At 37.8% G+C, this 15,135-nt stretch overlaps 1 long non-coding RNA gene across 1 annotated transcript; it reads left to right on the forward strand.

Moving 5' to 3' along the window:
* Positions 1 to 1,080: 1,080 nt before the first annotated feature.
* LOC130413292 (uncharacterized) lies at positions 1,081 to 6,998 on the forward strand. Its single transcript, XR_008905469.1, has 3 exons — positions 1,081 to 1,220; positions 3,340 to 3,444; positions 6,550 to 6,998. It is a non-coding gene; the product is annotated as an uncharacterized LOC130413292 (long non-coding RNA).
* Positions 6,999 to 15,135: the final 8,137 nt, after the last annotated feature.

The raw sequence follows: 15,135 nt of genomic DNA on the forward strand, positions 1-15,135 counted from the left end.
TTAAGTCTCACTGTCTGCATTTTATCACTCAAAACTCATCTTTAACTCAGATCTGATAACGTGAGTTGTTACAGGGTTATGATGTCGTAAACACAGGCATATTGAAACTGCATTTTTAAACTGTCTTTGGTAAACTGCAGTTTTATGGAAAAATACATGGTTTATCTTAAAGCACATTCAAAACACCACGTAGATATATAAACAACATAAAAAAAACTTGATTTTCACCACAAATTTTATGTTTAGTTATTGAAAACACGCAACTTTCCTGTTTTTTTCAGGGATAACACATTTTGCGTAAAAATATTGAGCATATCATATGTTCACCTTTTGTGACAACATGCCCAGACACCCAGATTCTCAGTAAAATGTACAAAAAGGCTAATTTGTATAAATTCGTACAATATGAATTGGGATCCCCATTATTGTTGATCCTTAGATAAGGTTTTAATGTTTTTTAACAAAACAATTGTCTTTAGTTAGTTTTTTGTTGTTGTTGAAAAATGAATACAAAAATCTCTTATTAAGCAAGAACATACAAATCTGAATTTAAATGAACTTTACCAGATTGCAGTATAAAATAATTTATACTGCAAATTGAGCTGTTAGGTCAGATTTAACCGGTAAAGCGTCAACCCCAAAAAATTAGGTGGTAGGTAATCTAAATTGTTTTGTTTCAGAGATGGTAAAGGAGAGGCAAAATCTCCAATTGCAGCTTAAGGAATTGTAATTGTAAATCTCACAGATATTGGTAATTATTTTACAAGGTCTTTAATTTGTATGTATTCATTCAATCTTACCTGTTTGTTTTACTGTGTGTTCACACCAAACGCAAAGCATCACGTTCCTTGCTCTATTTTTTTTTTTTTTTTGCATTACTTACATGAATAAAAACCTCATGTGACAGGAAATGTCTTCGTGTGAACTATAGTAGTCAATAAGCTCTTCACACAAACATGGCCCGGAATTGAAATTTTTCAACAAGCACGGACGAAACACAGTGAATAGGCTTGTTCGACATGATGGGGCGCTGCGAGATCACACAGGCGGATGATATAAAAGTACCGCGAGAGCGATTCGAAAGCAAACGTGCGTTTCCAATTTGCGCGGAGCGTTTCAATTCATTCCAATGAGACCGGAGCTTAACGCTCACGTGGTGCGTCATGGGACCGACAGCATGGCGGAAAAGGAGATCTTCTTAACTTCATGCAAGTATCAAGGTACAAACGCCGGGCGTCAGCCAATCGCATTGGGCAAACCAAGATTATGACGAATGTTTCCGACTGCTTGCAAATATTGGATTAATTTCGGAGCCGTGTTAGCGTAAAATGAATGATACGTCTCAAAGCAGATGCGTGTCAGCGTTGCCAGCGGCACGCTCCGCTGTATTGGAAAACTAATAACACGTATTCGCAGCAATAGCGCCGCCCAGTTTGCGTCATTCGCGTCACCCGTCTTTGACTTTGTATGTAATTTACTTGCGCAAATAGTTACGATCGCTCTTGGTGTGAACCCACTGTAAGTGAGTCATTTCATATTTAGGGGTACGTTTCAGGTCAGCCAAAAAGTCAGGAAAACAGCATTCTTTTTTGATAAATAAACTAGGTGGTTGAATAATATATGAGTTTTCCCAACGTAATGTAGTTTTTATTGTGTTTTATTGTGTTCGTTAGCTGTAATTTTGGGTTATTATGGCTTAAATCGAAACAAACCAACTGCAGTTTGATTGATATTAATTGGAATTCACAATAAAAAAAATATATATATATATTTTTTAAATAGACTTAACTCATTTTGAAGCTAATTCTTAATATCCCTTCAATGTTCAAAATTAATTATTTCGTTAGCTTATAAGATCAAATTGCCTTTTATATAATCAATTTACACTGAATTGCAAACATTGTCAACCGTTGACGGTAACACAGTTGACAGGTAACACAGTTGACATTTTGGCCATTTTAGGGCCTTTTGCAAATTGCTGACCTTGAAATAGTTATTACGTTACCCTGATTAACTTATATTTGTATATTCTTTCTCTAGATATTTTGAAATATAACATGTGATATTACATGTATTTTAGAGCTGATCTGAAGAGTAAAACCTCACATTGACCCAATCGGAAAGCACAAGTATAAGATGGGTAGGCTATTTGTTGGATTTTTGATTTAAATTAATGAGAAATGTCCCCGGATATAAAAGTGATCACTGCTTGAAGAATGAAGAATGAAGAATTAGCAAAATTGATAATAATCTTGACATGTATCCCTATTTTTAGAATAACTCTAGTACCATTTGCTTTCGCAGGGTTGGGGTTATAGGGACGGAGGCAGTGTTGTGTTTTTCTTATAATAATTTTTTCGATTCACATCTTACAAATAGGCCTACTTACGAATTCACATGGAATCAGGTTGGAAATCAATTTAGAAAAAATACGTGACTCAAAACCTTACAGTCAGTGAGATAGGCTACAGCCTTTGACATTTCATTTTACCATGAAGACGAAGCTGATGAAAGTAATGCATGAAAACTTCTGACTGTAAACATGAGGATTTGTAGGCCTACTTTGTTCACAGCATAATGTCCCAGCAGAAAGCAAAATGATTTACATGCCATGACACATTACCTCCAAAGTGAATATAAATGTTCATAGAACAGATTACCTATGTGAATGTTTGTGTTTATTTATTAGTCCACGAGTGTTTATTACTCTCTCTAAAGGAGAATTTTTGGATGTTTGCGTGTGTTTAAAACTGGCTGATCGTGTGAGCATATTAGTGACTGTGCCGTCACTATGCTTATATAGAGGAGCATTTGTGTTGCATTTTGCATGACTTGAGGGCTTCCTGCTTTGGCCTGTCTGTTCGACTCTCGTCAGCGCCGTGCTCACTGGAAAGGAGCTGGATTGCCGCATTCTCTCCCACGCGCTTGCAACTTGTGCGTGTGAGCACAAGGAACTGCTCCTCACCGCAGACCGATTGAATAACGTTCAAGTTCAATATGTCTTAACGCAAACGTGTGCATCTGTGTACAAATCTTTCCACAAGCTACTTATAGCTGCAACCGACATGTCAAAAGCATGCACTTTTTTGGGAAACACTTCTATTAGTATCTATGCGAGAGCGCATTAAATACTAAACAGCTCTACATTCACAAGAGTCAAGTGTGTCTGTGCGCGCGTGAGAGCTTAATGCACTTTTAATGAGGCTGCCTTCGGTCCCCGAGGCGAAACGGTGGCTTGCCCCATCTCTGCATCTGACAGGGTGAAGAGTGAGCTATGAATTATTGCTTATTAAAAGAACTAATTACTCCCCTCTTCTCTCTGCAACATTTATTGGACAGAGGTGCAATTTGGGCTTCACCAATGAAGACGTGACACAGATAGAAGGAATAAACGGGGACGGGGGACTCCATAAGCCTTGAGTCTTCTTCTGCTCCAAAAGCAAGGTTAGTAAATCATGCACAAATCGAGTGCCATAAAACAAAAATACAACGGGTAGATAATGTTGCCAAGTGCCACGATGAATCAAGTCACTGAGTGTCTATGTACACACCAAAAAAATGTGTTTTCTTTAAAAAGCACCGAAAATGAAATGGTTTCAGAAATTCTCAGGCTTGCCTGAACCAGGACATGCCTTGTAAATCGTCGTGTCTAGTAAATTGAGCTGCGAGTTTGGCAGTGTAATGGATAAATATTGGATGTGCCGCTCTAATTGAGCGGTTCGTGTAGAGTTGCTGGTATGGCTCTGGGGGCCTCTGGGATGGGAAAAACTCGTTTTTGAAGTGTTGCGCAGCATTTCACCTTAAGGAGCCCACAAGGCGTTTTTAGCTCCCTACGCTGTAAAAAGCTTTCAAACCTCCGACCCGCTTATGCTACATGATCAATATTGCAGATGCCGAAACACATGAATGTCTGTGAATGCATTTATTGGGGGCAATCCTGAGGAGTGTTTGAGTGTCTGCGGTGTCTCCGGTGGATTGGCCCCTAAATGTCTTTCGCCTCACAACTGGTGCGCAAATAGTAGTTTTCTCACAAACCCAGCTTTGGTAGCTTTATTTGCTTCTTGCAAACAGTTGCTTCTCGCTCTCCCTTTGGTGTTTGAGTTGGCTGGAATGAACGACTTCTAACTGGTTTTCAAAGACATTATGTTTTCTGATGGCGGGATAGGGTGCTAGCATTACCAAAATAGTTTCTAAAAATGTACGAGTTAGAAAATCTACTTTATTTGAATTGGCCTTTTCTCACGATGAAATCCAGTACCGACAAGTGCACCCTGACTCTGGATCTTTTATTACCATTTATCATGCATAGGACACGTTTAATGCAATGTGTCTTTGCCAACTCCATCTCTTAATCTCAGACACATCGCATGCTGACATGTTTTTCTGTCAGGCTCTTTCCTGCTGTGAGTGATACTACAGGGTATAGAATAACATAGCAGCAGTTACTCATCCCATATGTGAGTGCCAATGATGGAAATGTCTTATATGTAGTACATACAGCTTATAGGGGGTAACATAATTCCCATGTGTAAAAAATCCTTACAAAAGTAAAAGCTTACATAGCTTTCCGTTCACTAACATATTACCTTGGTTCAATCAAAAATGATTACCTATATGCAACAGAGTCAGTAATTGTTTTTGGATCCAGTTTCAAACAGATTTCAAAGGAATTCTCATTTGTGTTGTGATGGAACATTCTTAACATAGGTTGAATATTATTACCTATAAAAACAGAGCAGAAATTCATGTAATGTACGGCACAAAGATGTGTGTAGGTGTGCGTACTGGCATGGTGTTGAGATGTGTGTGTGACACTGAAGACCGTGATATGACAGGGGTTAGATGCTGATAAGGTCGGTACAAAACCCCTTCTTTAGTTTTCTTTCAGCACCCGAAGTCTCGGCTCGCTGTCGAAGACACTGATCACAGAAATGCCTGACATGCAGACTCCAGTAAAGAGGTTTGTGAGTGATTTCTCATTAAGTTCTGTTAACAAAATGGCCAACCTGACTTGAACCATCGGCTTCAACTGTATTAATTTTCTATAGCAATTTTGCACTTCTTGTGTGTCAAGTAGAAATTGCTATCCGGCTTTGGACAATTGATGTTCACTCTTTCTTCAATATTTTATAAAAAATTTTGGTGTATTTGAAGTATAAAGTGAATCTCAACTTTGAGGAAACATTTGAGGAAACTTGGCCAAGAATGACACACAACGCGTAAAGTTTGTAACGACATATCCCAGGGGAATGGCCATAAGCTGGTTTAACAAATATTATAAATAGCTAAAATTGTAGGGTAAGCTTTATTTTAACTTAGTTTTGGATTTTTGTGTATTCAAATGTCTTATTATCTATTTTGTACCAGACCACTTATTTTGATTGTTGAATCAAACCTGCAAATATTATGCAAATTTGCACCTCGACAACACTTTTGGCCAGCACTGTATTTTTATGTAAACTTTATTAACTTTATATTAACTTTTTTATATTTCAAAATGATATATATACGGTATATAGGCATATGAGCCTGTTAACAATTTTTTGTTTTTGTTTTGGATATGGTTATTAACACTGCGGAAAGAATTTAGTACAGAATAAGTGCATATTTCAAAATAAGACCTTGCATGTCAGCACTTAGAAATAACAAAAACCTGTAAGGTATATCTAAATGGGGATAAAAAGGAAGGACTAATCTAGTCAAAATCACTGTGGTCCTCTCCAACGATTACCCAGGAATTTCTCCATTGGAAGTGCTGAGAGACGCCGCCAATATTCACGTTATCGGCCTTTTGTGATGCCGGACACAGAGGAAACTAAAAAGGCTCTCAAGCTAGGCTCTGTTTTCCCAGACCAGAAATTACACTAATCTACCTGGACACAGCTGACAGATAAAACCAGCGTGTCAATATGTTCTGATTGATAAATTATGCATTTCATCAGAAAGTATTATGGAGAGAAACTGACTGACTGATTTAAAAATACCTTCATCATTTATGAGTTCGACTAAAAAACACATGCATCTTTTCTACAAACTGGAAAGGCAAAAAAAATCAAAGGCAAGAAAAACTGATATGTACCCCCACAAAGTGTGTTGGATGCCCTTTTGCAGGGCACCGATTGAAACAAAATACCATCATATTCCCAAAGCAAAGGGATCACAGATTACAGATCACATGGTGATGGACATTCTCAGACTCCTCCACTTTATAACAGCAATAGATTTCAGATGAGGATCAACACTTTGAAACCTAATCGACGGCCTGGGGGCTGAGCGCGGGTATAAAGGGAGACGAGAGAGACCGAGCGGGAGAAGCTGGGAAAGAAAAAGGGACTGAGGTCATTGGTAACATTTACAAATTGAATGTGTGATCAAAGTGTTACGGCTGAACAGAAAAAATGAGGGGGGGTCTAGACAGACAAGGTGTGGACCCCAAATGTTATTCATTAGGATTTCCTTTTCCTCTCATTTCTCTCCTTCTTTCCCTCTCACTCTCTCTCCTGCATGGTTTCTCTACTCTTCTTCATGCCAATCTGTGACTGATTTAAGCGTCTGGTGCTGGAGGAGATGGTCGCCAGGGGGAAACAGGATCCTGACTACGCTGAGCAACACTGAAAGGGCCTGGAGCAGAGACCGGGCGACCAGGGCCTTTCACATTAGTTTAAACTGACACCTCTGCTCACCTCAATGGAGGCGGCGCTGAAACTCACACCGCTGCCAGCCGGATTCGCAAACCTGCTTGTGCGTGACTCTGGTTTGGAAGACCACTGCTGTGGTTTCCTACGGGTGATCCAACATGGGATTTTAAGCACAATAAACAATCACATTAATGTTTTTTTCAGGGTTTATTTTTGTGCCAGATTGAAAGCTAATATTTTTAATATAAAATGGGTTAACCATGTGTTTGGACTGGAAGGCCAAATATGTAAAAAATGTGTAAGGATTAGCAGTTCGATACTGTTGCGAAAAGCTCTAAAGACTTTAAATAAATAGAGTTGTTACTTTAGTATTAACAAGAGCAGGTATGAAAATTAGAGTTGATTTGGAAGACAAACACAATTCATTTTTGTCATTTTAATAAGGATTTGTGTTTACATTTTTAAGTGGAGACTATTCAGTATTTTTTAGTTACCTGAAAGGTACTGTTGCAGAAACCTGAATAAACAGAAAATAATTGTTTATTTAAATTGCATGTTTGTTCTGTTGTGCTATTTGTTCTTATTTCTAAGTATTTAATAACATTAAAAGATACATTTTAGTAATGATTTAGTAGCATTAAAATATTACAACTATTTTATAGAATTAAAACAGCACCGTTCCAGAAATATGGGAAATATCCTAAATCCAGGTTGTCAAGACAGCAGCAAGGACGTCCATTAATACGCATGCGAATGTGAGAGACCAGAAATACATGCCTGCCCGAAGATATTTCGCTGCATAGCAAAGTTCAACGCGAATCACGTTACGAGAGTGCGTGAGACCAATCGAAGTCACAGCCTGACCTCTCGGTACAGAAATGTAAAAGATGGAGTAATCACTCCCGCCAATTTACGCAGCACCGTCCGAACGAATTTCGCATGCTCAAAGTCTAATCTGACCGTGACAAGTAGTTTGGTGACATAACATTGTTAATTGTGATTACATGGGCTGAAAACAACGAAACAATATCCGTGCCATGTTCTCGTACTTGGTTATTACTTTTTTGTGTTTAATTTTTGTCAGGGCTAGTAAAAATTTGAATCACTGGCCTGACTGGGTCATTAGAAAAAATCGTAAGCATGGTATCCTGATGCTATTTTTCCCAGCAATGAAAGTGCCTGAAGGTGCCACCATTCTGCCTGACACCTAGTTTTATGTTCAAGAGAAAAAGAGAATTCATACTGTTTAGATCAACATGAGGGCGATTCAATTATAACAAAATTTCAATATTCTCAATATTCCTTTAAGAGATTCAAATTCTTCAAACTCTTCATTCATGTGCTGCTCATTCTTACAGAGGGAAACGTTTCCCCTTACCTCACTCTTAGGTTAGGTCAGAGGTGACATCAGTGATATCTCCACCTTCACACCCCTAAATGAATACGAAACACCAAATTGACCATGGCTCACCCCTGAAAGTGCTCCTTGGACCCACAATTCCGATCTTCAAAGCAAACAAACTTCCTGTGCTTAGCCCCCTGGTTGTTGCCACCCCAAGCCAAAGGGAGGGGAGCAATTGCTCAAGAGAGAAGCAGTGGAGGAAGGGAAAGATTTTGGCCCGCAGTTACTTTTAGGCCTAATTGCTGGATGAGGTGACGGCCTTTGAAGGCAGAGTATTTGTCCCAGGGCTTTTAATGCTGATGAATGCAAAGGTTTCTTTGAGTTGTCATTGGCAATTGAGTTGGGATCAATATTTACAAAACAGATACACTACTCCGGACGTGGCGCTGCACGGTAAAGTGTTTAAATATGTGGAGGGCGAGCATATGAGTAATCGTTGTGATGTCGACATCACTTTTGTCTTGTACTCTTTCATCTGTATGGAATGAAATTATATGGAAAAATAAAAACATCAGTGTATGATCCATTCGGTTTTAGAAAATCTAAATGCAACTTGGCTTATGAAAGTAGCAAATAAACATTGTGATAAGTTTCAACTGAATTCATACACTGGACAGACCCACGCTGATTAGACTTATGATTACCTTTAAAAGGCAGCGAGTTGGGGGTTAATTTGCACTAAATTGAATGAATTAGACGTAGGAAGAAACAGCCTCCCGCAAACATTTCTGCTTTTAATCTTGACGGCACGAAATTGATTCAAGCTGATGAATTTGTGATCGGTTATGATTGATTAGGCCGAGACCAGGAAGAGAAAGGGCTGGCGTCAAGTTCACGTTTTGCAGAAAAACAGGCACCCTCCATCCATCCATTATCATCCCTCCATCCTCTGGGGAGGGAGGAGGTACTAGTAGAGAAATGAAAGTCAACAGCGGTGTTTTAACATCCAACGAAACAGATGCCTCTTCATTAGGGCTTGGTTCAAAGCCAAAATGGCCACCAGTCGCTGGAGGCAGTGCATTATGGGATGTGGACAGAGGGCAGGTACTGCGTGGGGTGATTAAGGCACTGAATAAGCAGCATAATAACTAGGAGAGGTTCCCAGCACTTGCAGAGTCAAAATAGAAACATGTGGGCTAATGTTAGGGTTTCAAACCCCCGGCCATATCACTGACACTACAGAGCTCTGCGTGCTTTAAGGTAGGCAGCCATGGCACTAAATCATAAACACGTTGCCAGGGATTCCCATGGGTTGTCACGGAAACTATGGATAGCCTTAATCACTGTGTTTAAAGCCGTAACAACATGACAGAATCTGACCCCGGAGGAATTTGTTAAAAGCATTTTACATGTTTTGAATGCATGAAAAGGACCATTTGAGTAGGACCGTTTATGCTCTTTATACTTTAATTACAAATAAATTCAAATATATAAAAAAAATGCACTAAACGCATTATGCTAGTTTATTCTAGGAAAACAAATATCATTCTACTTCTGTATCATTTCAGAGGGAGAGAGTTTAAAATCACGTGACGTTACAATAAGCACCACTTTAAGCTTTTTATATATTTAAATATTTTATCCTAGCACGTACTGTTAGTCTCCCCTGCGCCTCAGTGAGACGTTATTGGCAGACAGAGAGGAAAAGCACAATATGTGTCACATGAACATCATATTTTAATATCAGTGTCTTTAAGTTTTGCCAGTGGCAAATGCAGTAATATTTAACATTCAAGCCAAATTATACCACCCAGTTAAGTACAAATCTTCTAAAAGTACTAAAATGCAATTGAAAAGCATTAAAATTTTATTTTGTTTTTTTAAAGTAATGCTTTAGTTGGTTCTTTTAGCTAACAATAAAATAATTTTATGTATTAATGTGATATAAGATATTATATACATAATTAACTTATTTTTTTAAATATACTCATTAAACACAAATAATATTCTAAACGTTTCACATTATAATAAAAATCATACAAACGCATTACAAATTTTGCTCACAAAAAAATAAGAGCACAATAAAGTAAACATATCTTCGGTGTTCCAAGGTAAATGTTCACAAATGCACGGTTGTGTTTGATGAGCAATTTTACTCCAAGTTAAAAAATAAATATTGGTAAAAAGATGCTATGAGCCACATACAGTACAATACTGTACAATAAGGGTGACGAAAAGCAAAAGAAATTGAAAACAGAGGGATGATTTACTTCATTTGGAGTGAGAGAGCAGAATCTGAGCTGTGTGGTCAAATTCAGCACAAGCGATGAAATGAAAGCCAACAGCTTCTATTGAGTTTGTGTTGTCAAAACACATGTGTGTTAATGTAATCTGTTTTACTTGGACACCCCCTGACATAAAGATGTCTGCTAAACAGTTTTTAGAGCAAACATACTTAAAACTCAGTTCATTAGCACAAAAACAGCAGTTCTCTCTCTCACCACAACACTGGCTCTATACAGCTCCACTTCCCCACAGAGACACATGCAACATTCCTGGCAGATTCTCGGTATGAGTTACGCCACGAATAAACACACTAAATAAAAAATCATCCCAATCTGATCCACTTTCACTCACTAAACATTTTCGTCCAATCTGGGTTGCCATGGGGATGACCAATTGCATATAGTATGCATGCCTGAGCTTAAGCATGCTCTGGGCACAACACAGAAATGTGTTCTACTTAAAGTGCTAATTTTACATATTTAATGGCAGACACAGCCATTTCCATATGAGCGGTAGAAGGAGAACTAGCAAAAGAAAAAACTGAAAAGAGAGCGATTGTGTTTCAGCGGCGGAGTACTTATTTCTTTATTCTATTCCTGCACTTTGTGTCATTTCTGTCTTACAGCACTCCATTTTTAGCCTTTCCCATTCTAGGAAAATGACAAACTACATTTATTTTTACCCAATTCAGTTAAAAGCATTAGCTTTGAGTTTACTCAAAAACATGTTGTCATTTATTGTATCATTCATTCATTACCATTCACTTTATTTTATACGACCAATGTTAAAGGTGAACTAAAGCTGTTAGTCACCAACCTAACATTTGTGTTTCACAGAAAAAAATTAAGTCAGCCCGTTTTGGAACAACACCTGGGTATGTAAATGAAGCCACAGATTGCAATTTAACCAAAACAGATCATAGCACATCCACGACAAAACAGAAAAACAGTTAAAGTAAGTCCATACTGAAATACTATACTCTATACTGAAATATGAGGCAAACATTGGTAACTATACACACCGTCACCGGATTTCGTGCTTCATTAGGGCGGTGTTAATTTAGCAGTGTTATTTTAGGGGAGGTAAAGTGAGATTAGGACTAAATAGGATGAGTTTACTGAGGTAGAAAACTAAGGGGCTGGTCCCAGTCCTCACTGCAATTTAAGGTGGTACAGAGCAAGTTAATATGTGTTATTTATCCTCCTCCAGCTGGGACCTGACTCTCTCTTTCTCACCGCATATGTACTTTAGTCACACATGCGCGCACACACACACACGAATAATAAGTAATCCATCTCAAATAATATCCAAAATGTTCAAACCAGGTCACTAATTTTGTCTAAATGTAAACCTTAAACACTAAATTTAAAGGCACAGTCTGTTTGGTTATTATGGTCCTAATCAATGTCTTCCACTCAGCAATACAATTTGTGGTAAAAGCTAAAACATATTTGTTCAAGTTCAACCTAATGCAAAACCAAGTGCTTTTTGTAGTAGGATCTCACTCTGACAGTCCGGCTGTCTCCAGATGCACAGATGGTGCGCTGCTTTACACCAGTGTGGTCAGACTGCCTCTACTTACTGCTAAAAAGATGAGCCAAATGGTTACACTGAACTAGGGGTCCTATTACAGAGGCCCGATGGGTGTTTTTGCCAATACCTTGTGAATGCAGAGGGAGAAGATTGGTTAATTGTTTCGGTACATTTCTGTTTATATGTGCATACTTTATGCAATCATTTATGCCTTGAGAAAAATAATAACTTTTTAATTTGTTATTTTTTAAAACACAAAAGGGGTATAAAGCAGAACATCAAAGCTCTCAAGTCAAATTCTTTGGTCCCCATCCACTTTATCTGTGCAAAGGAGCTGCATGAATCTCTTCTAAACTTCTTATTTTGTGTTTCAAGGAAGAAAGGCATATCTGGTACATGAGGGGAATCAGTTCATTACTCTTTATAAACACACTCCCATTCTTCTCACGTCTGAAACGTTTAACAGTTTTTTAAATCTCTCTCCTTTCTCCATTTCACAGCCGAGCGTTGTGACTTTATTCCACATGAGCTTCAACTTCAGTGTAATTAGCTCACTATGTCCTAGCAGCGGATCATTAGGAGATTTTCGGCTAGCTTATGGGTCACATGCACAGGATCGGAGTCTGAAAGGCGCTAGAAAATGCCTTATATGCTTTAAGTTATGCGAGGGATTTAGTACTTTTTCTGTACTCGTGGAACAGGCAGTGTAGAGAATGAAATGTTTTAGTGTTATGTAATGCTCTAAATACAGCCACAAATAAAAGTACCTTATTACAATAATACAATGCCAAATTTACAGCATCTACCCCTTGTAAAAAAAAAGCTTAACGTTTCAATATTCATTAGCAAACATTCAGTTTTATTTCACTTCTATTGTATGGACACAAGGCCAATGCAAGTGAATAGGGTCCAGTTAACAACAAGAAAGAAAGTCATAAAGGTTTGAAATGACAAGAGGGTGTGTAAATAATGACAGAATTTGTATTTTGGGGTGATCTATCACGTCTTCAACATTATGCACAGTAAAGAAAGAACCCTTACAGCTACGTTAACTTGCATATGGGGTCCAAATGTCCCCTGACTTATTCACTTGTCATTCCTAGAAATAACCAATATTTTTAGATGTTGAAACAGTTTTAACAAAGAAGTAATGATGAAGAACTGATTCAAATTCTATATGATGTTTGGGTCACAATTCAAATGTAGTAAGAAAACCTTGCCCGTGAGCATGTTAAAAGGACAGTTCACCCAAAAACTGTCATGATTTATTCACCCTCATGCTTAAATATGATTTTCTTTCTTCTCTGGAACATAAAAGAAGATATTTTAAGAAATGCCTCAGTGGTTTTGTGTTGTACAGTTGAAGTCGATGGGGGCCAATGTTGTTTGTTTACCAACATTTTTCTAAATACCTTCCTTTGTGTCCAGTTGGAAAAGACATAAGGATTTGAATTTAAGATTTGGACATTTTTTAACAAAATCAGAGAGCTGAGCTATCATCAAACAGATGTGTAACAGCTGAGCAGCTCACACCGACAGAGAATGGCTTCAGAGGTTATAGGCTCAGCTCACTGTGCAGTGCTCTGGGTTCAGCGTAGCTTGATTTATCAGTTAAATCATCTAGAAGCGTAAAACGGGGAGAGAAACAAAGGGTTTTCCGGCTGAAGGTGAGAAGGAGTGGAAAGCTGTGACTGTCACGCAGTCATGTGGTGTCATGTGACTCACATACTGTACTGTTTGCCATGAACATTTCAAGCCTCAAAGGTCGAAATTAATAAAACAGTTACACACATCCTGTAATTCCGTCAGAGGTGGGGTAGTTTTACTCCACTTTACAAACAGCTCACATGTAGCTTTAGAGGTCAGAAGCATGATCGGTCTGTTGATCTGAATGGCAAACAAGTTTATAAAATACACACTTGCTAACGGTCTTCTCTTATCCACTTTTCTACTTGATCATATCTGTTTTTACATCGGTTAATCAAGTATAGCTTGAATTGTTTTTACAGCACATTGCATTTCTTGGTGATACTTTGCTACTGAGCCCGCATGTCACCCGTCGGAGAAAAAGACTGTGTTGCCACAGTCTTGTAATTCGTTCACTCAGTTTAAAAATCGGTACTCACAGAATCTAAAACTGTTACCATGGTTTACAAAACCATGCTCTCGGATTAATAAACTGCACCCACGAGTTTCAGTTTTTGAATATTATACTCAATCTTTTTGTCAGCTTGTTTTCTTTCATTAAGGACTGGTGTTGTGTTTCTTTTTCAAACGGATTATTCATAGGTCTAGTTAGTCTGAGTTTAGGCACCTCAGTCTTTGACTGAAAAATAATTATTTGTGAATAATTTTGCCAATATTAAATAAAATACTCACGACCTTTATTTTGAAATTATTTTATTTTATGAATAAAGGTGTGACGTAGCAATTGTGCTGTTTCTGTGGTAAATCTGAAAATTGTGATAAAATTGCATAATGTGTAAAACCACAAGTTTAACAAGGTGGTGAAAAAACCCTGAAAGCAACAAAAAATACATTCTTTTGTGGGAGGTTGTTATAGTCTTTGTGAACAAAGTCACCAAATATCAGTCCAATCCAATGACATTAACTAGTATTTTTGGGTAAAATATGTGTTTTCGGGTCAAAATGACCTGAACACAACATGAGGGTTAAAGGGAATGAATAACACCGTGTCTACACTGGAGGCGATAAAACACACATGGCTTATTCAAATGGGATTTTTCGCATTGCGTCACATCAAGTGTGGACAAAGTTTTAAATTATAATGGATTCTAATAGGTTCTATTGTCTTTTGTCGCACACGTCCGGTGTAGACATGGTGTTATTGCCACAAAACTGACTGTGTTCTTGTGTGTGTCAGCTATATTGCACACCTCTTAAATTATTGAAATTTATTCAAATAAACCGTCAGATCATATGCAAATATTTCTGTGTTTCACTGCTGTATGGACTCATACACAAATATACCATAATTTAAGCTCAATAGTATTGATAGGGAATGACTTACAGCCTCAGCACCAATTGCTCAGTGTGTGTCAGCAATAATGCACACATTTTTTTGGATATTTATTAAAATAACCGTCAAATCATATGGAAATGATGGTTGGTTTTGTGGCTATAAGTCATTCGCTTTAAATGCTATTGAAGTTGGAAACATGTATTTTAATATGTAACTTTAGAGACAATCCATAAATTCACGAACCTCCATCATCAAACCAACTTAATGCACGTCCGTGTTTCTTGTGCACAATAGAACAATCTGTCTGCTGCAAATATAAAACCTTTTGTATAACATATTCTTTTATAATTTTT

This window comes from Triplophysa dalaica, chromosome 2 (assembly GCF_015846415.1).
Source record: "Triplophysa dalaica isolate WHDGS20190420 chromosome 2, ASM1584641v1, whole genome shotgun sequence".
In the NCBI taxonomy this organism is placed as follows: Eukaryota; Metazoa; Chordata; class Actinopteri; order Cypriniformes; family Nemacheilidae; genus Triplophysa; species Triplophysa dalaica.